Genomic DNA, 25,084 nt, shown 5'->3' on the forward strand with positions numbered 1-25,084 from the left:
AAACCCCTCATGACTGTGGGTAAGCCTTCATTTACAGCCTTACTGCCTCTGTGCAGTGAAAAGAATATTGAGTATAGGGGAGGGTAGGTGACTTACTCCAGGATGCCTATGGGTTATAGGCTGTATTAGAGGTTGGGGTTAGTACTCAAAGATTGTGAAGAGAGCAACCTATGGGAGGGGCGTTTGTTAGGGCTTGCCTCTGCCCTGTGAAGAGCAGTAGCAGAGAGGCTCAGAAGAGCCTCTCAGTTGTTCCAGAAGAGAAAGGCCAACAGGCAGAGTACATCTTGGGGAAAAGAAGGGAGGGGAACAGAGAAAATTGTAGAGCTCAATAAAAAAATCAATAAAATAAAAAAAGAATCCCTATTTCTAGGTATCCTTCTCCCAGAAACAACCTTGCCAAGAAGATGACACATTCTTTTGCAATAGTGGGAAGGCCAGTTTTCCTGTACTGAGGAATGCTTGCGCCTTGAGCTGTCTGGAGCCCCAGAAATTGTCTACAACCTTAAACAGCTCACACAGCCTCCAGGCTCTGACTCCCTTTGGCCACACTGGGAAAAAGGTCACCTGGTTTTCCTTCAGTTTCTTTTGTAGTTGAAGAGCCAGGGTCTGCTCATCCTCGATCTTATTGTTCTGCTGGTTGATGTCAAACTCTTTCCTGGAGAGGAATGGACATGGGACTGATGATCTTTCTTCCACTGGGCCTGCTTCTTTTAGTACATTATACCAGAACTTGTCCCTGGCCATGATAGTGAAGGGGGAGAGACCTGGTGGCTCTCCCTTCCACTGTGTCCAGAGAAGCCAAGCTGGTGGGAGTACAACACTCTGCACCAAGGTTACCAGGCCAGATGCCCTCGTCAGTCCATCCTGCCACCACAGGTCATACTTTTTGAGTTTTTCTTCTAGATGAAGCTTGTCATTCTCTAGATCCATGATGCTCTCCTGGGTCAGCTTCAGGTCACCCTCCGGCTTCCACTTTGCTTGCTCCAGGGACAACATTTTCTCCTCCTGCTCCTTGCAGTGAGCCTCAGACTTCTCTAGTAATTCTTTGACTCACTCAAACTCCCCCTTCATGTTGGCCATCTTCTTCACCATCTCTGCACTCTTCAGCAGTGGTTTGATTTTGAAGTAGAGCTTCAGTCATGGCCAATTCTTAACCCTCATGAAGGCCCGGATGTTCTACTGGAAAACCAGCAGGGTATCCCTGATGAGAAGGTATGGAATTAGGAAGAACACTAGAAAAAAAAAGTGTGGTAGTGCACACTTTTTATCCTAGCACTTGTGTTGGTCAGCCTGCTGTACACAGTGACTTCCAAGCCGGCCCTGAATACATAGTAAAACGTGGTCTCAATGCTTTAAAATTTTGGTGTGTGCATGTGTTGTGTGTAGACACGTGTGTGGGTGTTACATGCCTTTGTGTTCCTAGAGGTCAGAGGAGGGCATTAGGTGTCTCTGTCATTCTCTGCCTTATTCCCTTGAGACACTGAACCTGGGATTCACCATTTCTGTTAGGATGGTATCCATCCAGACTGAGTGATCCTCCAGTTCCTGTACCCCACATTGCTGGGACCCCAGGTTTATGCAGCCGCACCTGGCTTTTTATGAGGCTGCTGGAGATGGAACTTAAGTACTCCTGTTTCATGGTAAACACCTACTTAAGTCATTTCCCCAGTTCATTTCCTTCTTCAAAAAATATTTCAAAAATGTACAAAAGTAATGTTAAGCTATGCATTTCTGAGTGGGGTGGTGGTGGCACACACTTTTAATTACAGCTCTTGAGAGACAGAGGCAAGAGGATCTCAGTGAGTTCAAGACCAAGTTCATCTACAAGTGCTAGTTCCATGACAGGCTCCAAAGCTATAGAGAAACCCTGTCTTGAAAAACCAAAACTAACTAACTAAATAAATAAAATGTATTAAGTGTGTTACTGTTTACATTATTTCTGAGCTTTATAAAAAATGCTGTGTCATACTGAAAAAAAATCATTTGGTTTGCAGATGTCTTGCTTTAAATGAATGTCTGATGTAGTCATTGAAATTATTTTGTAGAAAAATAAATAAATTGTGAAAATATGTTGTAAGAAAAAGTAAATTATTTATATGGAACTTCCTTATAGCAGTATTCCAATTTAGTTATCATATTATGTCTCTAGATTCCAAATACCCACACAAATATGGAAACATAGAAACTACTTTGAAATTAATAATATATTTATAGGGATCATTGAAAGGAGAGACAGTGCTACCGGTAAGGGCAGCCTGCTATTATTATCCCTGCAAAGTTCTTGAAGGTCCCAGAGTCTAAAGTTTCTTTAATCTAGGCTAGGCTAAATTAAACGTAAGATAGATCAGCTGTGTTTGTTTTTAATTTGCAAAGGAATTTAGTGTTCCTGAAAGTTGAGGGACTAGCGAATCAGGTTTCAATCAATGAGGAGTATTTTGGATGTCTCTGCCAACAGCCTTAATGGGAATGAACTACTGGTATAAACCAGGGAGTTTCTGGGAAAGTCCTAAAATGAATAAAAACAAAATTCATAATAAAACAGGAAGCTGAAGAGTTGGTTAGACAAACAGGTTGTATTAATAAAATATTTAGCTGAAGTGAAGAACTTCCAGAGTTAAAGAAAATTATCTTAGAGCCAGAAGATACTAGAAAGACACTATTTAAAAGTCAATCTCTAATTACATGAATTACTTAATAAGATTCCATAGTTTAGAATTTCAGTTCATACTATAAAACATTATATGAACATATTTTCATTTCCCTGATATGTTATGTTCCTCAGCATAACATAATATTTTCTTTTTATGTTTACAAGTATTAAATTTTTACTGTATTCTTAGTTTATGTAACAAACATTAGCCAAGAAGGTTTTATCACTAAGCTTTCTCTTCCTAAATAGATTTATGGCATATATTCTTGTTAAATAAATATTCAATTTAGCATCTGTTTGTAACTAACTGCTGAGATTATAATTAATTTTAAACATATTATTTTTTTAATTAGTGACTTGCAATTTTAAGCATTTAGCTGTCTTTCATTTTATAATTCATACATACATTTAATTTGATTCTCCCGCAATGTTTATAGCTAAAGATTATAGAGCTTCTACAAAATGTTATAATTTCTATTCCTTTTTGTAATTTTGCTTTCCTGCAGTCGTCTGACCTATGCATCAGTCAATGTTGTTTTTCACTAGATTTGATGTATACAAATTCTACAGGTACATCTTTGTGACTCCTTTGGTAGACTTTGTAAATATTATCCAATAGTATCTATTATCCTACAATTCCTTATCTGTGAGAAACCATGCCCTCTAGGAAGTTCTTAAAAAAGAGTATGGTTACCAGGGAGGTGGTGGCACATCCCTTTAATCCATGAACTTGGGAGGTAGAGGCAGGGAGACGTCTGTGAGTTCAAGGCCATCATGGTCTACAAGAGCTAGTTCTAGAACAGGTTGCAAAGCAACAGAGAAACCCTGTCTCTAAGCTCACACAAAAAGTAATAAAATAAAAAGAAAGAAAGAAAGAAAGAAAGAAAGAAAGAAAGAAAGAAAGAAAGAAAGAAAGATGGCTGGAAAAAGCAGAAAGAAGAATTTAAAGAACAAAAAGAAAGTATGATGATGTTCAAGTTCCAAGTATATATTTTCTGTGATGCCATACAAGGAACAACTTAGCTGAATATAGAATTTTAGTTCGATTTTTTTTTCTAAAATTTATTCAATTCCTGCTCTCTCTCTCTCTCTCTCTCTCTCTCTCTCTCTCTCTCTCTCTCTCTCTCCTTCTCTCTTTGTTTGTTTCTCACTAAAGTATGAGCTTACTAAACAGCTAAGGTAGTTGATAAGAAAGCTCAGGGATCTCCTATTTCTGTTTCCCCAGAACTATCATTTCAGGTACAACTTTAGCTCCTTGTCCTGGGATCATATTTATGTCATCAAGATTTCATAGCAAGCATATTGCAGACTGAACTACCTTCCATCCCTTGATATTTCTTGCCTAGTTATTATAAGAATAATCAATTCTTGAGTACTTACTTTGTAACACTATTTCAAAAAGGACATATGCATTTTGATAGTTTTGTATTTACAAGGACCTAGTAGTTTTGCAAAGAGAAATCTGAGCAGAGAGATGCTTTCTATATGGACTATTAAGCAGTAAGTTTTGGAGATTGGTGTTCTATCCAGGCAGCCTAGCAATTTATTGTGTAGAACTAATCACTATGGAATTTCCCAACTGTTTTGAAATAAGTATAGTGAACTTTCAATAGGAGGACATCTTTTAATTAATTAATTAATATTCTAATCAATAGATGTTTTGTCTACTCATATATCTGTGTACTACATGTATGCCTGATATCTATGGATGCCACTAAAAGGGGCTGGATCACGCTGGGACTGGAGTTACAGTTGTGTGCCACCATGTGAATGCTGAGAATGTGCCCTGAAAGAGCTCCAGGGCTTTGACCCAGGACGTCACTTTTAACAGTGAGAAATGTTATTGAATGATAGTTTTATTTCTTTACTCTATTAAGTAGATTTTGTATTGTCTTGTTTAAACCTATAAAATTACTTTTAACATTTATCATGTTAAAATTATTTTAAATTGGATTTTGGGTAATTCTATGAACCTTCCAATATCTTTGCTGCCAACAGTAGTAGCCTCAGTAGAGTAGGGTTTCGGTGACCCCATTTTTAACTTTGAAGGGCCATTTCTTGCTTACAAGCTACTTGTTAAATATATAGCACCTTTATTTAGGTTATGAATGGAATATATTCTGCGTCATCTGAAGGAACAAGTTGTGGATTTATGCTTCTCCCTGCCTGATTTATATTTTCTAAAGATTGTTTTCCTCTTTATAGTCTGTGCGTTTTTAAGTTGAGTCTTTCCTTATATAGGCAAGATATGTCTATTCCTGTAAGACAATTAGGGACAAATGAACTGTCACTGAGGACATTTGTTAATGTTTACAGAGGGAATAATAAGTTTCTTCTTGGGGAATTCTTTGTCCTTGTTTTTGTTAGAAGTCTTGATGTGTTAATCTTAGTTCACAGAACAGAGGAAGGAGACATGGGTGAGCTCACTGGTCCTCTTCAGATCTGTGTGGGTTGTCTTACCAAACTCTGTGCCACAGCCTTTTGTTGAGTCTAGTGTCAATAATTCAAATGTCTGTCTTAATCTGTCCCTCAACTTAACATTGCTTTTCATATGTGTCTTTTTCAAAGTATTGACTCCCTGACTCTGCACATATTAATGAGATTTCCCTGTTCTGTGTTGCATATATTAGTTCTTATGTTATTGAGGTTATAAGAACAAGTCAAATGATGTCTTGAATATATCTTTTTGCTGTGGGAAACTTTTTATTGCAGCTTCCTAGTGTACAGCAAATTCATTTTTCATCCTCCCCTCTGTCACCCTGCTTATGAAAATATCTTCAAATCATCTAAATTTTGTCTAATCCTGTGTTCCTTGTGAATCAACTTATTGTTTTATTGATCTAATGCTACTTTTAGTATTAGATCAGTAGAATTCTCAGGAGAGGGCAGAAATATGTATACAAAATCAATATGTACTCTTAAATATTTGATATTTTTAATGGTTGTGCATATGTTTTATGTAGGTAAGATGACACAGCATATAAGAAATGGTTCTCTAGGACTATAGTTACAGTCATTTGCATATGGCTGTGTAACTCTATGACAGAAATTTTTGGACTTTTGCCCTTTTTGTAAACTATTTAAGAAAACTTTCATAGGAGTATGGATTAGTACCTTTATTCTAGAGATATTATTTTTACATTATAGGAAATCCATTTATTTTTTATGAACTCAATTAAAAATATTCATTTTTTTGGTCAGGGCTGGTCCATTATACTGTTCCTTTGGAGATAATCAAATATACATAAAACTATTAGCCATTTAACAATAACATTAAAATTTCTGTATCATATGAAAGATGGGTATGAGCAAGGGATTCAGAACCTGCCTATAAAACAAACAGAGTCAAAGTACAAGCTCATTAATAGAACACTTGTCTACCATATGCAAGGCCTTGGTTTAACCCTCAGTGCTGTGAAAGCAAAATAAGCATTTCCACTGGTGGGTAATAGAAGCCTATTGACAAATTCTAACCGAGCAGACTACACACAGCAAAATAGTAAACTGTACAATACATCCTTATTTTGAGTATATTCCTTGATGTTTCAAAACTCAGTTTGTGAAAGAAACCAAGTGATGTGATCATTTCTATTAGAGAATGTTTCCTCTGAATATGGGACACATAGTACCTAAATGCCCCAAAGCTCTTTTCAACTTCTTGCCCACATCATAATGTCCATCAAAGTCCACAAAGACAAAGAGAGTGTTTAGTTTTGACTTTTGAGCAGGTGTAACACGAGCTCTTCATCTTCTGCTAAGGGCAAGCCTGTATCCAAAGGCTCTAAAGTTTCCCACTTGGCCTTCCTTCAATAACGATCTTGGTTGTACATCATCTACTTTAGTGTTATTCCTTTCCTCATTCCTTGCTTCTTCTTGGTGTCACTCAGCAAGTGACACTGGCCAATATGTGTTCTGTCTCTTCTAGCTTTTTTTCCCACTTTTCTGAAGGATGGACATTTTATTCTTCGCTCTCAGAATCTTCAGAACGTCTGTGCTTGTCTGGATCTGGAAGTGTGCTTGGATCAAGTCCATCAACATCTTCATCACTCCAGTCCAGAAAGGCTTCATCTTCATCTCTGGCCTTTTTTTTTTTTTTTTTGTCTTTTATTGGCTTCTCTTCTGGCTTTTCTTTCTTTTAGCTGTCTTTCCTGATGCTTTGCTTTAATTTTCTTCTTATATTCTTCTTTGTCAAATTTGTCCTCTTCCTGATGCCTTTCCTTTGCTTTGTCTCAGTTGATACCCCCGGTATCATCTTCTTCCTCCACATCTTTTGAAGCAGATTTTGAATCTGTGGCCACTGCTTCATCAGTAAATGTTATTTTCTTGTTCGCTTTAACATTTTTCTTCATTACTTCCTTTGCTTCTGCAACTTTGGTTAATTTTTCCTTGACACTGGATTGAGAAGATTCCTTTTTCGAAAATGTTTGATTCTGTTTAAGATCCAACCCAAACACATCAAGCTGCTTCACTGTGAGGAAATCAAAACCATGACCATCTTCCCCATCATCATCTCTGTCTAAGAACCGCAGAGGACCTTCCTTAACCTCCTTCTGTGCCTCTCTAATATTGGGAACAGATTCAGTTTGAGGCTATCTTGCTTTTTCCAGCTGCTCTTCCATTCCTTCATCATCTGTGTCTTCATCCTCTTCTTCACTCTAACCACTGGCCAATATATGTTCTGTCTCTTCTAGCTTTTTTTTCCCACTTTTCTGAAGGATGGACATTTTATCACTGAAATAGTTCTAAATTCTTCTACTTTGTCATTGGTGAGGGAGGGATCCCTGGACTGAATTGCTTTAGTGACTTTATTCCTTTCCGCTCCTTTGGTTGGCTGCTTCTCCCATTTTCTGAAGAAATCTTATCCGTGGAGCTACATCAAGACCAAGAGACAGTGCATATTCAGTAATAGGTAACTTGCTCACATTAAATTCTTCTTTATCCTTCATAAGATATACTGAATGTATATAGAAGACAAAACACTTTTGAGCTCTTTCTTTTAAATCTTGATCTTGGGCTAAAAATGATTATAGTTTTTTCCAAACATCAATACATTTTTTTCTGGATTGATTTTGATCTCCTTCACTGGTACTTTCTTCTAGAGAAGTTGCTGCACTATCTCTTGTTCTTCTGAGGGTAGTAAAACTGGTAAAGCTTTTCCGTCCTCTTTGTATCTGGCAGTTCTTCCAACTCTCTGAATATATGTGTTAGCATCTTCTGGACAATCAAACTGAAGAACCCAATTCACACCTGGAAAATCCAATCCTCTGGCTGCAATATCAGTAGCAAACAACACTGCAGCTCTCTTCCAGACAAATTCACTGTAGACTTCCATTCTTCTCTTCTGCTGTTGCCCACCATGGACAGCAAGGATAGAGATGCCTGGGTGCAGCTAGCAGAACACCCTGTACAGGTACTAAACCTCTTTGCAACTTGAGAAAAGCACAATACATCTTCTTCTTTCTGGGTCTTCTCAAGACGGAAAACAGCACACTTGTATTTTGGTGCAGCTCACACACAATATAGTTCTACTCCAATGTATCAGGGGTACTACATTTTGGTTTTATCTGAACTCAAACATACTCAGAGTCTTTCGAACTCAAGCGTGCAGGATTCTTCACAGATTTGGCCTGTGTGTCTGAGAAGAGTAAAACCTGGTGTTTCTTGGGAAGATTTTCAATAATAGCATTCATTGTGTCAGCAGAGCCCATGTGCAAGATCCTACCTGCTTCATCGAGAACTAACATCTGGATATTGGAGGCATGGAAGCATATTGTTTCATCCACTTGTTGAAGAAGTCGACCTGGTGTACAAAGGAGTATATTTATGTTGTTGATCCTCTCAGCTTCATGTTTCAAATTTTTTCCACCAAAGATGAGACTAGCTGAAAAGTCATGTATCTTTCCTACTATTCGTAGAACTGCAAATGTCTGCATAGTTCTTGAGGAGGTGAAATTATCAGAAGTCCACTGCAGGCGATGTAAGGCTTCTAACACTGGAATGAGAAAAGCCAAATTTTGCCAGATTCAGTTTTGGCATCTCCAAGCACATCTTTACCTTGCAAAGTCAACCCTATGGTCTGCTTCTGTATCTCTGTTACCAAGTGGTACCAAGCTTCTTGTAAACCTTTCAATGTTTTTTTTTTTTTTTTTGACAAAGGAAAATCTGGATATCTTGTGATTTTATTTACATTTATTTCCTATAGTTCCGCATGAGGGGGCTGATCCCCTCACACTCGACCTGCCATTCTGGCTTCTTCAGCTGTTTCCTCCACTTCTTATTTTGGTTCTGCCTGTGGCTGTGTTTTTTCTTCCAGTGATTGAAGCTTTGCACAGAATTGGGTCAGGTAACCTGACCCAGAGAATCAATCAATGCATGGTAGCAGAACTCAGTACCCATATCGCCCCTGACACGAGACACCTCAAGCCTTTGGTACCAGACAGAAGACAAGAAAACAGCCTGTGCAGAGTGCGCAGGAGTGCATGCACTATTATAGAGATATTTATATCTCTAGAATTTTGGCATATAACCATATGCCAAAATGTTTGCTAATAGCTTTTCCCCACAACAACCCTTTGTCTTATCTTTGCACACATCTCCACATTTCTCTGAGATAGACTTCATTCTCACTGTGCACAAAACTCCAAGTCAAGGCAGATAAAATTTGTTAAGTGAAAAAGGAAAGCTGGTTAAGCGAAATTCCCAGGGATCCACAAGGATGACCCCCAGCTCAGACCCTAACCAATAGTAGTGACAGCACCTAAATTGCACTTCTCCTGTGACCAGATTGATGACTACCTTAATTGTCATCACAGAACCTTTGCTCTTATACAATGTAAAGATTTATCACTCATATTAGTTTAATGAAATGCTGATTGGCCAATAGCCAGGCAGGAAGTATCGGTGGGACAAGAAGAATTCTGGAAAGAGGAAAGGCATAGAAGGAGTCACTAGTCAGATCCAGAGGAAACACGCAAGATGACAATGCCTCACTGGGAAGAGGTACCAAGTCAGGTGGCTAAACATAGATAAGAATTGTGGGTTAATTTAATTTGTAAGAGTCAGTCAATAGTTGAGATAATAGGCCAAACAGTTTATAATTAATACAAGCATCTATGTGCTTCTTTGGGACCAATTGGCTCCAGGATCAGGCAGAACAGAAACTTGTATTTACAAACCTTTCTCCAGCAACTGATGGAGGCAGATGTAGAAATCCACAGCTAAGTACTGGGCCAAGTTCCAAGAGTTCAGTAGACTCCAGACAGAAGAGCGACAATACGAGCATACAGATCAAGACCATGATGGTGATACCCATAGAAACAGCTGACCTGATCTTATGGAAGATCATTAACTTTGGCCTGGCTGCAGAGAAGCCTGCATAGGCCCAAACTAGGCCACTGAATGTGGGTGACAGTTGCTTGACTAGGGCAGTCTGTGTACCCCCTGGCAGTGGAACCAAGATTTATCCCTAGTACTTGAACTGACTTTTTAGAGCCCGTTCTCCTTGGAGGGATACCTTGCTCTGCCTAGACATGGGGGCTTAGGTCCTGTCACAAAATGATGTGCCAGACTTTTTTGACTCCCCAGGGGAAGCCATACCCTCTCTGATGGTAAGCGATAAGGGTTGAGGTTGGGGAGTTGTGCAGAGAGCAGGAGGAGGGGAGGGAGTAGGAACTGGGATTGGTATGTAAAAAAGAAAATACTGTTTTAAGAATGAAAATCAGAAGAAAAAAGGATAAAGTCAGAAAAGGTGAAGATATTCTGGGACATGAAACTAAAAAGGAATTTTAGATACATCTAGTTATATATAACCATTCTTTCCTTCCACATTACTTAATTCCAAGCCACAGATGGAAGAAAACAGTGTTATATTTTCTCCAACCTGATATATTTAATTTGATGCTGATGGAACTTATGCTTTAAATACTATGCTGGCTGTAAGTAAATTGCAGCAAATTGTAGATACAACATTTGTATACATTCCAAGTCTTTAATCCAAGTATGAGAAATATATAGACAAATCATCCCTAATACTTCCCTTCATTTTTGAGGAAATAATGGCAAGTGATAGTTATGTGGAAAATCATTATGAAAGGATGTGCAAGTGGGAGGGATTAAGGTCATAATATAAATTCTAGTATAAGTCACAATAAGAATCTAAAGTTTTGAGGTAATTCTGGGTTATATAACTCATTATTTTATTTCTTTGTTTCAGGTATCACTATGTAATTCTAAATTAAGATTAGAAATCTCACTTCTTCCACCCCAGCCTCCTGAGAGCTTGGGTTTGGAGCATAAACCACAGTATAGTCTCTAGTCTTTTATTTTACAGAAAATAAGAATTAGTTTCCTATTTTATGCCATGTTATACTCTAAATGTTCACTTTTTTCAATCAGTTTTATGCCTTCAGAAATCCCATGCAGGCTATGCTTTGACAGAGAGTCGAAGTGTTTCTCTTCAGGTTGCATAGCAATGAGAGAACAAGAGTTAGGGCCTGCAAACTGTGGTTACAGATGTCTATGTTCTTAACTGCTAGAAATTTCCTTTCTTAAAGAGATACCCAATGATGGGACAAGATGGGGCTCATGAATAAGACATCAGACTCAACTTAGAAACAGATTGAAATCAGGATCTGGAATGTATTTCAGGGAGCTTGTCTTACATATTAAGCGCTTATGAATTGTTCCTTTTTGGAAACAGAATTGTTTACTTTATGTCACACATAACTTAGAGTTGAATATGTAGGGAAGGTACTTAAAGAAATAAATGTTTAACATTATTGTTACCATTCTCTATCTATTATTTGTATAAACTGGGCAATGTACTTGATACTTTGCTCATGCCTTGTCATTTAACATTCATAATACTCTAAGCAACAGTGCTTCAAGTATTACTGTATCTATTTTACAGAGGCTCACAGTGGAGGACAGAATAGGGAGAATGAACCAAAACTATAGAGCAGTGAAACTGCATAATTAGGTCATCCAAACAATACCTTTACCCCTTCTGGGTAACATGTTTTCACCATAAACTTTGAAATTTTTAAATAAATATTATCAACAAAAACTTGGTTTCACTTAGACTTTGTTGTTGGGAGCTAAGTGGCATACGTTCAGAACAATATATGAGTGAATTAATTGTTCAGTGGGTCTCCAGATGATGCAAAAAAACACAGGAACAGTCTCACTCACAAAGGACCAGTGGACTTTGGGACAGCACAGCCTGCATGTTCTCTTTTCTCTTGTAATATTGATGATTCTCTTGGCAGTTTTAGAATAAACAGAGCTTTATGAATGGTACCTATGGTGATATTTAAGATAATCATCAATCTGAATACAGGGCAATGCCAGTTCAGGCATCCTCTCCACTACTGCTTAGAGTCTTAGCTGGGGCCATCTTCGTGGGTTCCTGGGAATTTCTCTCTAGAGCCAGGCTTCTTGCCAACCCCAAAATGGCTCCCGCAATCAAGATATGTCTCTCCTTGCTCTCGTATCTGTCACCCCTCCATCTTGACCATCCCATTCCCTCAAGTTCTCATCAAACCTCCCCTTCTACCCCCTCTTCTTCTGCCTCACCCTTCCCTTTACTCTTCCTCTCTGCTCCCATGCTCTCAATCCTGTCAGGTGACCATGTCTGTCTCCAACCGCCAGGTGGGTACATATATGTTTTCCTTTGGGTTCACCTTATTACTTAGCTTTTCTAGTATCATGAACTATAGGCTGAATGTCCTTTGTTTATAGCTAGTATCCACGGATGAGTGAGTACATACCATATTCATCTTTTTGGGTCTGAGTTACCTCACTCAGAAAAATGTTTTCTACTTCCATCCACTTGCATGCAAATTTAAGATGTCATTGGATTTTTTACACCTGAGTAGTACTCTAATGCGTACATATTCCACACTTTCTTTATCCATTCATCAGTTGAGGGGCATCTAGGTTGTTTTCAAGTTCTTGCTATTACAAATAATGCTGCTAAAACATAGTTGAAAAAAATGCTTTTGTAGTATGATTGAACATCCTTTGGGTATATTTCCAAGACTGTTATTGCTAGATCCCAAGGTAGGTTGACTCCCAATTTTCTGAGAAACTGCCATACTGATTTCCAAAGTGTTCATACAAGTTTGAATTCCCACCAGCAATGGATGGGTGTTCCCCTTACTCCACATCCTCTCCAGCATAAGCTATCATTGGTGTTTTTGATCTTAGCCATTCTGACAGGTGTAAGATTGTATCTCAGAGTTGTTTTGATTTGTGTTTCCCTGATAGCTATTGGCCTTTCAGCATTTTATTAAACCGTTATGGGTGACACATCTTTACAGTGTACAAGAGCATTTATCCACAGTAGTAGTGTGAGTTCATCTCACGAGTAGCAAGCCTATTATTAGTTTATCCATTTAATTTTTTGCATCCTCTACTTAATCTCCATCTCTGATCTATTTTGGGTGTTGGGATACACAAATGTGGCAAATTCCACATCTTAGTTAGTATGGAAAAACATGTTTATTTTTAGCACATAAATAAAGACCGCTGGAGTTATCTGTGGCTAACCACTGGTGTCAAACTCTTCCAGGGGCTTGAAATTTTATTTCATCATGCCAGTGCCCCTTCTGTGTCTCAAGACCTGAACACGGGCTATGGTAGGACCACTGTGCTCTGTGCCAATTATTTTATTCAAAACTCAGTGTATTTCTCATTTCTGGAGTTAATATGGACTTTCTTAATGAAAGTGGCAGCTTAGGAAACACTTGCCAATACAAAGCAAAACAAGCACCTTCCCATGTGTGATATGCATCATTAGGTATACATTATCATTTCTGAGTTGCTTTGTGTATTTCCCCTTATTAAAACATATACACTGCTAATATTTTCTCAGGAGATGAATTATTTTGCAAGTTAAAACTATAATTGATATATTCAGTCACATTTCAACCTTATATTACCAAAGGGAGGGTTTTTTTTGCTAGAAAATTTCTTTGCAACAATATTTATACTTTAATTTTTTTGTAAAATCTCCAGCCAGCTTTAATGATATTAAAATATTTAGGTAATTTAAAAATATGGAGACCAAATAGAATAATACATGAAAGGAATAAATAAATAAGCAGACAAATTGTATCTAAAGGCAGACTGATAGTGGGAGCATTTGCTAAAGGTTTGACCAGGGAAGCTTAAAATCCATTTGAGAGTTTTTATTTGTAGCGGAGAGATACTTAAACAGGGGAACCTCTCTGCCCTCAGAAGAACAGAGAGGAAGTAACGATGGAGGTATCCGCGAACTTGCCAAACAGTGAACCACAATTAAAAACTACTGAGGAATCTGGAAGGAGCTCTTAATGGCTCTATTCAACCTTTGGCTCCCTTCCCAGCCCCAGCTTATCTGTAGGCAAATCCCACACTCATTCCCAGAGGAATAGATTCTGGCAAGTGGGCATGTCAGTTTAATCACTCTCAACCTGGAGGGTGCGTCTAAGACACTTTGTGGGGATAAACTCGTCAGAGGATATGGTGAAATTACCTCCAAACTACCAAACTGGAGTGGAAGTCCCATTGACCTTTACGTTAGATTTTTCTCTGTGGTGTTAAAATTAAGACTTTACCAGAAAGGCGTGCATAAGTTTAATCTGTTGCTCATTTCCCTTTTTTAAATCTTCTTGTAACACTTTTATATTAATACTAAAATTAGTATTTCGGTTCAAGACTCTATGTGAATTTTTTTCAGTATTTTTCTGAAGTTCAATTGTGTCCACTTTTAAAAATTTCTAATTTTACTCGTGCATTTCATTTATTTCCGATTCGTGTTACAAACATATTACCTTACATTGACATTAACACATTCATTTATAATAGACAAAGGAAGGACATACAGCTCTACAGAGAATTAATTAGCAAGTGCTCTCACGGTGTTCTCCAGTGTTAATTAGAAGCTAAACCGTCTTCTTGAGAGTGACCGACCCTCTGATTTCACTACAGTGTTCTATTTCAGAGAAGCCAGAGGGAAGAAACTTAAAAGCACATTCAATCTTTTCTTTCTGGAAATGAAGCTTGGAATCAAAGCTCCAATTCTTCTGTGTTTGGCTTCATGATGATACATTTTTTTTCATTTTCCCACTACTTTAAATTTCTGTCACGGTCATTTTCTTCACTTTTTAGTAAAGCCGTAGCCAAACCACTACATATTTTTTGAGAATAAAAATGATATCCAAATCTAAACTTTATAGATCTAAGTTAAAAATCCCTGATTACTTTTGAAAAATTCTATTCTGTCTATATATCTATCACCTACTTATCATCTCCCTCTATTTCTTCTATTATCTCATCTATTTTATAATTTATCATCTCTCTATCTTCTATCTACCTATCATCTATCATCTATCTATCTATCTATCTATCTATCTATCTATCTATCTATCTATCTATCTATCTATGTATCATCCATCTGGCTATCATCTATATATCTAAACTTTTGTTTGTGTTTAATATGTAGATATTTTGCTCACATGTACATCTCTTTTTAATTTAAAAAATAATAATTGTGATATTTTCCCCATTCTCCCTTACATTTTTGCCTGTCTTTTATTCCCTCCCAGTTATGCTAATTCCTTAATCAAACTAGTATTCTTCCATCCTTCATATATTTTGTTTTATTTTTATTCTGGCTTATTCTTTGGTAATGTCAAACCTGAGAAGATGTATTTAGAACATATCCATATTCTCTGAGACATCTGCATACTTTTCCTAATTTCTTCTATTCCTCTCTTTTTTCTTTCACTTTTTCTTCTTTTCTCCTGTATATAACTCTTTGCATCTGATTATTTTTGCTCTTATGTACTGTGTACTGGTATGTGTGTGTGTGTGTGTGTGTGTGTGCACATGTCTCATTCAAAATGCTGTATGTTAATGATTGTAATAGTTATATTGTATCAAGAAGTCAGCTATTCATAGACTTCCTTTCCATCCTCTGCCTTTTTATATTCATTCTTCCATATCTTCTTAGAGTTTCACCTCTTCTTTAGAAGGATGACTTTGATGCCTTTGTTAGGGCTGACAACTCAGTGGCTACTTGCTCTCAGAACTTTGATTATTTTTTTTTTCGAGACAGGGTTTCTCTGTGTTGCTTTGGAGCCTGTCCTGGAACTAGCTCTTGTAGACCAGGCTGGCCTCAAACTCACAGAGATCCACCTGCCTCTGCTTCCCAAGTGCTGGAATTAAAGTTGTACATCAATACCACCCAGTGAGCTTTGATTAATTTTGAGTATCTGCATTAACTATCTCTATTAAAAGAATCTTCAATGACCAAGGCTTAGAGCAGCACTATGTGTAGAAATAAACATATTTAGAAAGCATTTTGGTAACCATTCATTTAGCAAACAACCAATAGAACACTCCTCATAGAACCTGTAGCTTCCCTAGCCATATCTTTTTGGTCAGATTTACAGTACCATACATGGATTCCTGATAATAGAAAGGGAGTCAAATTCAATCAGAAAATGATTGGCTACCTACTCACAAATATTCAACATCATTAGAGCTGTGGGAATATATGCCTGAAAGATTGGTTTTATAGCATGGAGGGCAAACTTTGGGTAAGATGACTGATGACGCTTGTCACCATCAGCCTATATAGAACATTTTCAGCACTGTAAGTGCAAGAACACAGGCATGAACCTTCTCCTTCTGTTACTGTTTGGTTTTGCATTGTCTTTTATCTAAAGTATGTTGCGACTGTAGTGATAGAATGTGGCCATTCATTTCTAGGGGGAGATAAAGAACAGGGACAATAATCTCTATTGTTTGGGGGAACTTCTGGAGGCTCCCTGAATAGCAATTCATACTTGGCTATACCGAACTGGCACTGGGATTTCCATATAAAGCCTATAGCCTCTGCGAGCAGCATTAGCTACCTATGCAGGATGAAGTTCACTTTTTTATTTGCTAATTATTTTTTTCCAGCTTGATTACATTTCCCCTCCTTCCTTCCCTCTGTCCTCTCCTCCTGGACCCTCGCTGCAATGTCCCTTATCCCATATTCACTCCTCCTCCTTTCTCTATCAGCCAACCATGACATATCAAGTCTCAGTAACACCAGACACCTCCTCTCCTATTAAGGCTGAATGTGGCTACTCAGTAGGGTATACGATAGTACTGTCTTAAGGGATTTATGAATATTTTTTGAAATTAAAATTATCTTAGGAGTTGGTTCCTATATTGCCATCTTCAGGGAAGCAACTCGTGTTTATAAAACACACTTTTTTATTTAATTTATTGTTTTAAACAACTTTTTTTCTCATTTTATATACCTATCTTAGTCCCCACTCCTTTTACTCCTCCTGCTCCTCCCACTTCCTCCAACCCTAGTCCCCCATTCACTCCTCAGAGAGGGTAAGGATTCCCGTGAGGAATCAAAAAATAAAAAATCTGACACATCACTTTTAGGCAGGACCTAGGCCCTCCCTCCTATATATAGACTGAGCAAGGTACTCTTTCTAAAAGAATGGGTTCCATAGAGCCAGTTCAAGCCCTAGGGATAAGTCTAGATCCCACTACCAGTGGCCTTATAGCCTGCCCAAGCCATACATCTGTCACCCACACTCACTGGGCCTAGTGTTGTCCTATGCAAATTCCCCTGCTATTTCAGTCCAGAGTCAGTGAACTTTCACTAGCTCAGGTCAGCGGTTTCTGTCATTATCCCCATCATGATCTTGACCCCTTTGCTCATATTATCACTCCTTCTTTTCTTGGACTGGTCTCCAGAAGATGGATCCAGTACTTAGCTGTGGATTTCTGCATCTGCTTCCATCTGTTGCTGGATGAAGGTTCTATGGTGACAATTAAGGTCAATCTGACTACAGGGTAAAGCCATTTCAGGCACTCTCACCATGATTGCTTACGGTACTAGCTGTGGATTCTTGAGAATTTCCCTAGTACCAGTTTTCTTGTTAGCCTTATAATGGCTTCCTCAATCAAGAAATCACTTTGATTGCTCTCCCTCTCTCTCCTTTCCCCATCTCAAGCACCCCATTCCCTCATGTTCTCCTCCTTCCATCCTCCTACCCTCTTCCTCATCTTCTGGCGACTCCCATCCCCCAGACACTCCCAAATTTCTCACGAGGTCTTGTATGTTTCACCTTCCCAGGGAGCTCTTTTATGGTCTTTTTGTTACCTAGCTTCTCTGTTGGGGTGAACTATAGGCTGGCTATCCCTTGCTTTATGTCTAATATTCACTTATAAGTGAGTACATACCATGTTTGTGTTTCTGAGTCGGGATTACCTCGTTCAGGATGGTTTTAATAAGCACCACACAAAACACTTTTAAATACTAATGAGACTGCTTCCTACAGCATCTCTGAACAGGTATAATTACTGTCACTTTATAAATGAAGAAAGAAGATTCAAGTAAAGGGACATAATTTTAACGTTAGATAGTGCATACAATTCTTCCCCCATCTTGTATTTCTAGATATTAAAACCCTGTCCTCTGCCCCACAGCTCTTGAGGTATAGAACTTTATGAATAAAAACAGAATAGAAAAGTTGATCAAATAAGGAAGCATAAGGGAAAGGTCACATGTAGTGCATTTGTTTTAACATCTTCCACCACACAACAAACTTAGGCCAGAAAACAAGGCTTGCTCCCTTCTAACAGTTCAGTTAATGCTCTGTTCATTCATTATGTACTATTAGTAGATTTCTGGTGCCAGGACTACAGATTGAAATTGATTAAAGTACCGTAATGACACTGACTTCTCATTAAACACTTGTATTTATTTAAGTTTTGATTATCTTGTATTAATTATGTATAATTGATTTAATTATAACACTTTTATGCATATACATAGTATATTTCAATCATATTCATCCTATTATCCTAGTATCTTTTTGCCTTTTCTTCTCTTTGTTACTCCTTCACAAATATCTTCCTCTCTAAATAATAATGTGTATATGCGAGTGTGTGTGTGTGTGTGTGTGTGTGTGTGTGTGTGTGGTTGTGAGTGTGTGAGTTTCATTGTGATTATCTACAAGAGTATGGCTGAGAGTTTGTTTACCAGACCATGGTTACATTACCAATAGCTACTGCACTGAAGAAATATCTCTCAGTCCCTCAACGAGAGTTATCACTGTATAAATACCTATGAGGGATGGGAGTCCCATAAGTCTTCTATGGAAGAATATTGACAACCTCAATCTTGTAATGTACAGCTAATGACAGTTGTTGTGGAAAAAAAGAGTATATTAGCTATTTTAAGCCTTGAAGTTTATGTTTTATACCACTCCCCTCTAACCCTTTCCTCAAGTTAAAATTTTGTTCTTAAGATTACAATATAGTTATAATGTGTCCCTTCCCTTCTTCCTTCTAAATTATTTTAAATAGCCTCATTACTCTCTCTCTCAAAGCCCTCTTTTTTTTACAAGTTGTTATTTATGGCTTCTATGTATATGTATATACATATACATTATGAAATCTAACTTACTTGGTCCATATAGTATTACTTGCACCATGTTTTCAGTGCTGACCGTTTGGTGTCAGATAATCAATTGGTGTCTTCTTCTATGGATACTACTATTTCTAGCACTCTCAGCACTTCTTAGCTGGCTACAGATCTTTGTACATGGTAGGAGACTCATAGGTTTTCGTTATCCACTTTGGCATGACTATTGGTGTCAGCCATGTTCAGTTCATACTTGAGTAGTCATGCTGGTCTGGTTAAACTTCATGAGTATAGTTTTGGACATTTCTAGAGACACAATCTGATATCAAACTCCCTGATCTTCTGGATCTTATAATCTTTCTGTCCCCTCTACCACAATGATCTCTGAATAATTTTTCTAAGATGTCTGAAATTTGAAGAGAGAGTTATAGATATAGATTCTTGACTAGGCATGCAGAATTCATTTAATATCTAAATTTTGATCATTTGTAATGATCAAAACGATTTGTGATGATTATTCATTAACTACTTCTAATTTTTGTGAACAACTGAAATTTTCTATCATAAGTTTAGAATTTCAACTTTAGTAGAAATGAGTCTTTATTATTATAGAACAAGCTCATTATTAGTCTTTCTTCTACTTCTGTAATGAGATGTAGATATAATAAAGAAAAGTTTACTAAAGTCTCAAGAGTAGAGCATTGATTTGGGCTAGTTTTGCTATCACAGAAGTGAGGTATGTGGAGATGAAACTCTTGGATAAAGTGGGGATCTAAGAGGAGTATCTTCATCAAATGAAAAGCCAGTGTTCCCAGTGGCCTCCCAGTATGTTATTCCCTTTAAAGATCTCTGCATCTCTTAACACTGCAGGTATGGGGTCCGAGGTCCTGGTACTTGAAACTTCTGTGCATCTTTGCAGAGTCTGAGCAAAGAACGGAGTATTTAATTATAGTGCATTTAATGAAAATAATTGAATTCTTCTTATTTAAGTTGCTCATTTATTGTATAGGTTTTAGACAAGTTCTTTGAAAAGTGCTTTTTTTTTTCAAATAATCAAGCTCATCCTTGTGCATTTAGGAATTTAAGTGAAGTGACAAGGATTTTGTTTCACATATTTAGTGTCATAGTTTTGAACTATTTCATGAGATAAGATTCTGACTTCAGATGACCTGGATCCAAATCTCTGCTCTTCTAGCTAGTACATTTCTATTTCTATGTACCCAAGTGATTTTTTTTTAAACCTTGATCTGTTCCTTAGATTCTGTGAGTGGGTACACATGTATTTATTTAATCAGTCCATTCTAGATATCTCTTTACCATAATACATTCAGAGAGAATATAGCAATGACTAAAATTTTTCACCATTCCTTATAACAGTGGTCTTCTGAAAATAATGTACTTTGAATCCTCATTCCCTTATTAATTTCCTTCATATCATTATAATTTCCATAATTTTATGTAACAGGATTTTTTCTCATTGTTCATATGTCATATTTATAGCATTATACTTATTTATGAGCAAAGTAGGCAACATTTCTACAATATTTCCCAAACTCTGGGATGGAGGATTTTCATCAATTCACTAATGGATTTGTCTATAAAGGGACACCTTTTACTTTTCCATTAAAAAGCACAATTGATACCTGTTTCTTTTCACTCAGTTATTGAACATACAAGTGTCTGTTTTTTATATGCTTCTCCTGAATTAGGTCTTTTTTTTTTTTTAGAAATTATTCATTGTTCAAACTCTTTGGGTACCATTAATATATTTTTTTTCTGCTAGTAACTTGAAAATGTTCATGCAGCTTTCAAAAATTCCTAATTTATTTCCACATGGGAGATCATATATTGGAAAAATCTAACTCAGCATGAAATATTTATAATACAATTATTTTTCAATATTAAGTGTTCTTAAAATGTTTTTTCACAGAAAGCTCCCCACCTTCTTAGAGCTTCACCTGACAGGTTTGTATTCAGTCTCTCACCATGATCGCTACACTGAGAATTATAAAAAGAACTGTGATGTCCTAGAAATAGCTACTTGTCTGTTGTAGTTATGTTTGCAATTGTGGAAACTGAACTCCTGCATCACATAGAGGGCCCTTATCCTTTCTCTCACACCATTTCCTGGAGGAAATCATTCTAAAATGTTTGGAAATTCTTTCAGCTTTGTATCACTGATTTGGTCCTTAGAAAATAGATAGCATCTAATTGTAGTTTGATTATGTGTTTTAAATATCAGAGGCTGGAATAATGTAGATCATTTCATGAATTCGAAATCAAGACTAGTACCATTTAGGAAGAATCTAGTGATAGCATCCTACATGGCTCTCTACTTCACTCCAGAGTATCTGTCTTCATATGATTCCAGCAATCCTGTATATGTAAATCACACAAAGCTTATTTATTGCACGGGAGTAGAAGAATAGAATTGAACCCAGTATCCAGAAGTCATGGATTTGGATTGGTTGTCCTCTTTGAATAGTCACAGCAGAGAGAGTGATGGCGAAGAAGAAATCCTCTTCTTTCCTTAAGTGCTCACTGAAATGTGCTGTTCTATAAAGCTGAAAGTTATGTTTAGTATTTCTTATCGTCACTAGAAAGAAATACAAAATATGACACACTATTTGATACAGATCAGAAAAGTGATCTCACTCTTATTGTAGATGCCCAAAGGACATGGTCTACAACTGCTGACTTAGCTCTAGAGCTTTCTCCTGAGATTCCTTAAAGACATTGTGGTGTCTTTCTGAGATAATGAATATTTGAAGAAATCTATCCTTCTTTGATTTTATGATTCTTGGTCTTTAGAGCTTTATTTAAAACAGTGCTCTTTAAAAATAAAAGCTCCAGATCTCTTTCATTCATGCTTGAGTACACTTCACAGCCCCTTGGTACCTGCTATGTGTCAGATGGCAGGTGCGATGTTGGTTACCTGGGAGAATACAAGGAAATGAGAATCTGCTCTAGAGGAATTTGCCTCTGACTATTCATGTGCAGAGATAAATGGAATTGTTAATTACTTTATTTTTTCTGTTTTATGTCATAAAGCCATGTGAGAACACAATTTCTCACTTATGGTAGTCAAGTTAAAAATTAACCAAATCTATATTCTTGAAGAGCTTGATTTTCTTCACTGAATCAAAAGAAGTGTGTTTTGAGTTGTTCTAGTAGATGCTCTTTCACTCCAATTTTTAAAAATTGCTCCACTTTTTACATTGACAAATTTTGTATAGTATATTGTGAAATAATACAACAAAGTATCTTGGTCTATACATAGATTTTGCAGTTGCTAGATCAAGCCAGTTATCATACCAATTATAGCATGTAATTATTTTTGGTAATAAAAACACCTAAATCTTTTAATAACTATTTTCAAGACTATGAAACATGGCAGTAATCCATTGTATTGAATGGTCATTCTCTTAAACTTTGTGTTTCTGTCTAGTTCAGATTTTGTGTCTTTGACTGAAACTTCTCCACTTGGGATACTTTTGCATTCCCTGCAACTCATGCTAATTATTTATTCTTTGTTCCTAAAAGTGAATTTTTGTATTTCACATATAAATGAGTCTACAATCAAAGAAAAAAATAAAAATACTATGCGATAAATCTAATATTTAATATTATATTCCATTGACTTTTATGTTTGAAAATTATTAATTGAAAACTTTAAAAAGTAGAGCATGCATGATTCAAGTATTATATAAAAAATAAACTAGAATGGAACAAATGAGGTCATGCTTGAATTTCTCAAATACTTCTATCTGCTTTCTAAGTTTCAGAGTTAACATGGCATGTTAAGCATACAAGTAATCTCTTATTATTGGGAGCTTCTATGCTCCATGTCGTTTTTACCTAGCTAACAACTTCTTGAAAGGTAAGCTTTTATGGGTATTTTTTAAAATGTAAGTATATTAGAAGCTATTGTTCAATGTATCATAGATATGATTATTTTCCTGATAGTATCAGGAAGCAGAATCAAATATTATACTAGCCTTCATCATTTCAAAACACCTTCAAGTCAAATTTTAAAATTACCCTGGGAATTTCACTCCCTATAAAAGCCAAATTGGCATCTTCAGCTATGAAGTATGAACTTACCACAGCCTCCCATGTACAATTTTTGAAAACGGAGGACAAGACTCCAAGGTTGTTCTGAAGAAAAACATGGTGAGATATTTTTTAAATTCCCTTTCAGGAGCTTCTAGAAGCTATAGAATGAGACCTCAGTTTGATGTCTCAGCTGAAGGGCAGACAGAAGAGCCACCATTAATACCTGACAAGCCAAGAATGCTGCTCTGGTGCAGTTACAAGGGATAGTGTATGTTTATAATTTATAAGGATGGAAATGTACCGAGCTTCTATTTTCTGGGAAGAAAATAGAGTTGTAATGCATTGAAAACTGAGGTCTACTTGCACTTAAGTGCCCTCTAGAGTATTCCATTAATAGGGATCAGGGATTATTTAAAAAAAAAGATAAAGATATTTTAAAATGTTGAATTAGCTTCCTCTCTTTAAACCCAAGAAAATTCATAGTGTCCTTTCAGCATATCTGACAAATGTATAATAGAAGGCAAACTTCTAAAATACCAAGTTATTCTATAAAAGTATATGGTAAGTAGTCTGTCTTGGTGATTACAAAAGGAGTTTTAGAGTACTGCAGGGAAATCATAAAATTTGAGAGTTATATTTAATTAAAATTTGTACAATCTCAGTGTAACACATTATTTGTAGATAAGTATTCCCCTCAAAAGAGATGTAGCTTAACCTCTGCCTACATGGGCATTGTACCTAGAAGATTTCACAAAATAAGAAATTATCTGTGGAAGCAATTTGAGGCATTAATGACACAGCCAACATTAAATCATTTATTCACATGACCTTTAGAAGTCGATGGGGACAAAAATCCAAAAGCTCATAAAATATACCTAGTCTGAATGTATCAGGAATTACTAGGCCAGAGGTCAATTATTTAACATTTTATTTTATTAAACTACTTTGAATAGCTTCCTTCACATTTTCAAAATTCTGTTTTTTCAAAAAAGGAAAAAATTGTAAATCACCCAAACTGTATGTTATACACACTTTTACAATTCATGTGAAAACAGAATATTGAGGTTTACTGTTGGTAAAACTGCTTCCAACAGGCTCCTTTGAAGCTCTCTTTTCTCCTGAAATCAGTTTAAGTCTTACGTATATCTGTAAATTTAGAAAAGCATGAAGATTCCTTTCCTAGCAAGGAAATTCACATGAAACACATTGGAGAGACTTTACTCAAGCTTCAGAAGGTATTAAAGGAAGGATATATATGTGATTAAAACACATTGTAGTCGATATGAGCAGTTCTCGAGAGAGCTGGGCCTTGTTCCAAGCCGGCACTCCGTAAGGGCGAGACATGGTCAGCTCGAGCGCCAAGATCGTCAAGCCCAATGGCGAGAAGCCGGATGAGTTCGAGTCTGGAATCTCTCAGGCGCTGCTCCAGCTGGAGATGAACTCGGATCTCAAGGAGCAGCTGCGGGAGCTCAACATCACTGTGGCCAAGGAAATTGAAGTTGATGGTGGCCGGAAAGCCATCATAATTTTTGTACTAGTTCCTCAGCTGAAATTCTTCCAAAAAAAAAAATCCAAGTCCGGCTGGTTCGTGAATTGGAGAAAAGGTTCAGCGGGAAACACCTAGTCTTCATTGCTCGGAGGAGGATTCTGCCCAAGCCAGCTTGGGAAAAGCCATACGAAAAATAAGCAGAAGCGCCCCAGAAGCCGCACGCTCACTGCAGTGCACAACGCCATCCTTGAGGACTTGGTCTTCCTGAGTGAGATTGTGGGAAAGAGGATCCGTGTGAAACTGAATGGCAGCCGGCTCATAAAGGTTCATTTAGACAAAGCACAGCAGAACAACGTGGAGCAAAAGGTGGAAACTTTTTCCGGTGTGTATAAGAAGCTCACAGGCAAGGATGTTAATTTTGAATTCCCAGAGTTTCAGTTGTAAAGAAAATGACTGAATAAAG

General features: G+C 37.0%; 2 pseudogenes; one reads left to right on the forward strand and one right to left on the reverse strand.

Moving 5' to 3' along the window:
* Nucleotides 1-6,357: 6,357 nt before the first annotated feature.
* Nucleotides 6,358-9,046, reverse strand: LOC102002248 (annotated as a pseudogene).
* Nucleotides 9,047-24,474: 15,428 nt separating this feature from the next.
* LOC101998001 lies at nucleotides 24,475-25,078 on the forward strand (annotated as a pseudogene).
* The last annotated feature ends 6 nt before the right edge of the window (nucleotides 25,079-25,084 follow it).

This window comes from Microtus ochrogaster, unplaced genomic scaffold (assembly GCF_000317375.1).
Source record: "Microtus ochrogaster isolate Prairie Vole_2 unplaced genomic scaffold, MicOch1.0 UNK25, whole genome shotgun sequence".
In the NCBI taxonomy this organism is placed as follows: Eukaryota; Metazoa; Chordata; class Mammalia; order Rodentia; family Cricetidae; genus Microtus; species Microtus ochrogaster.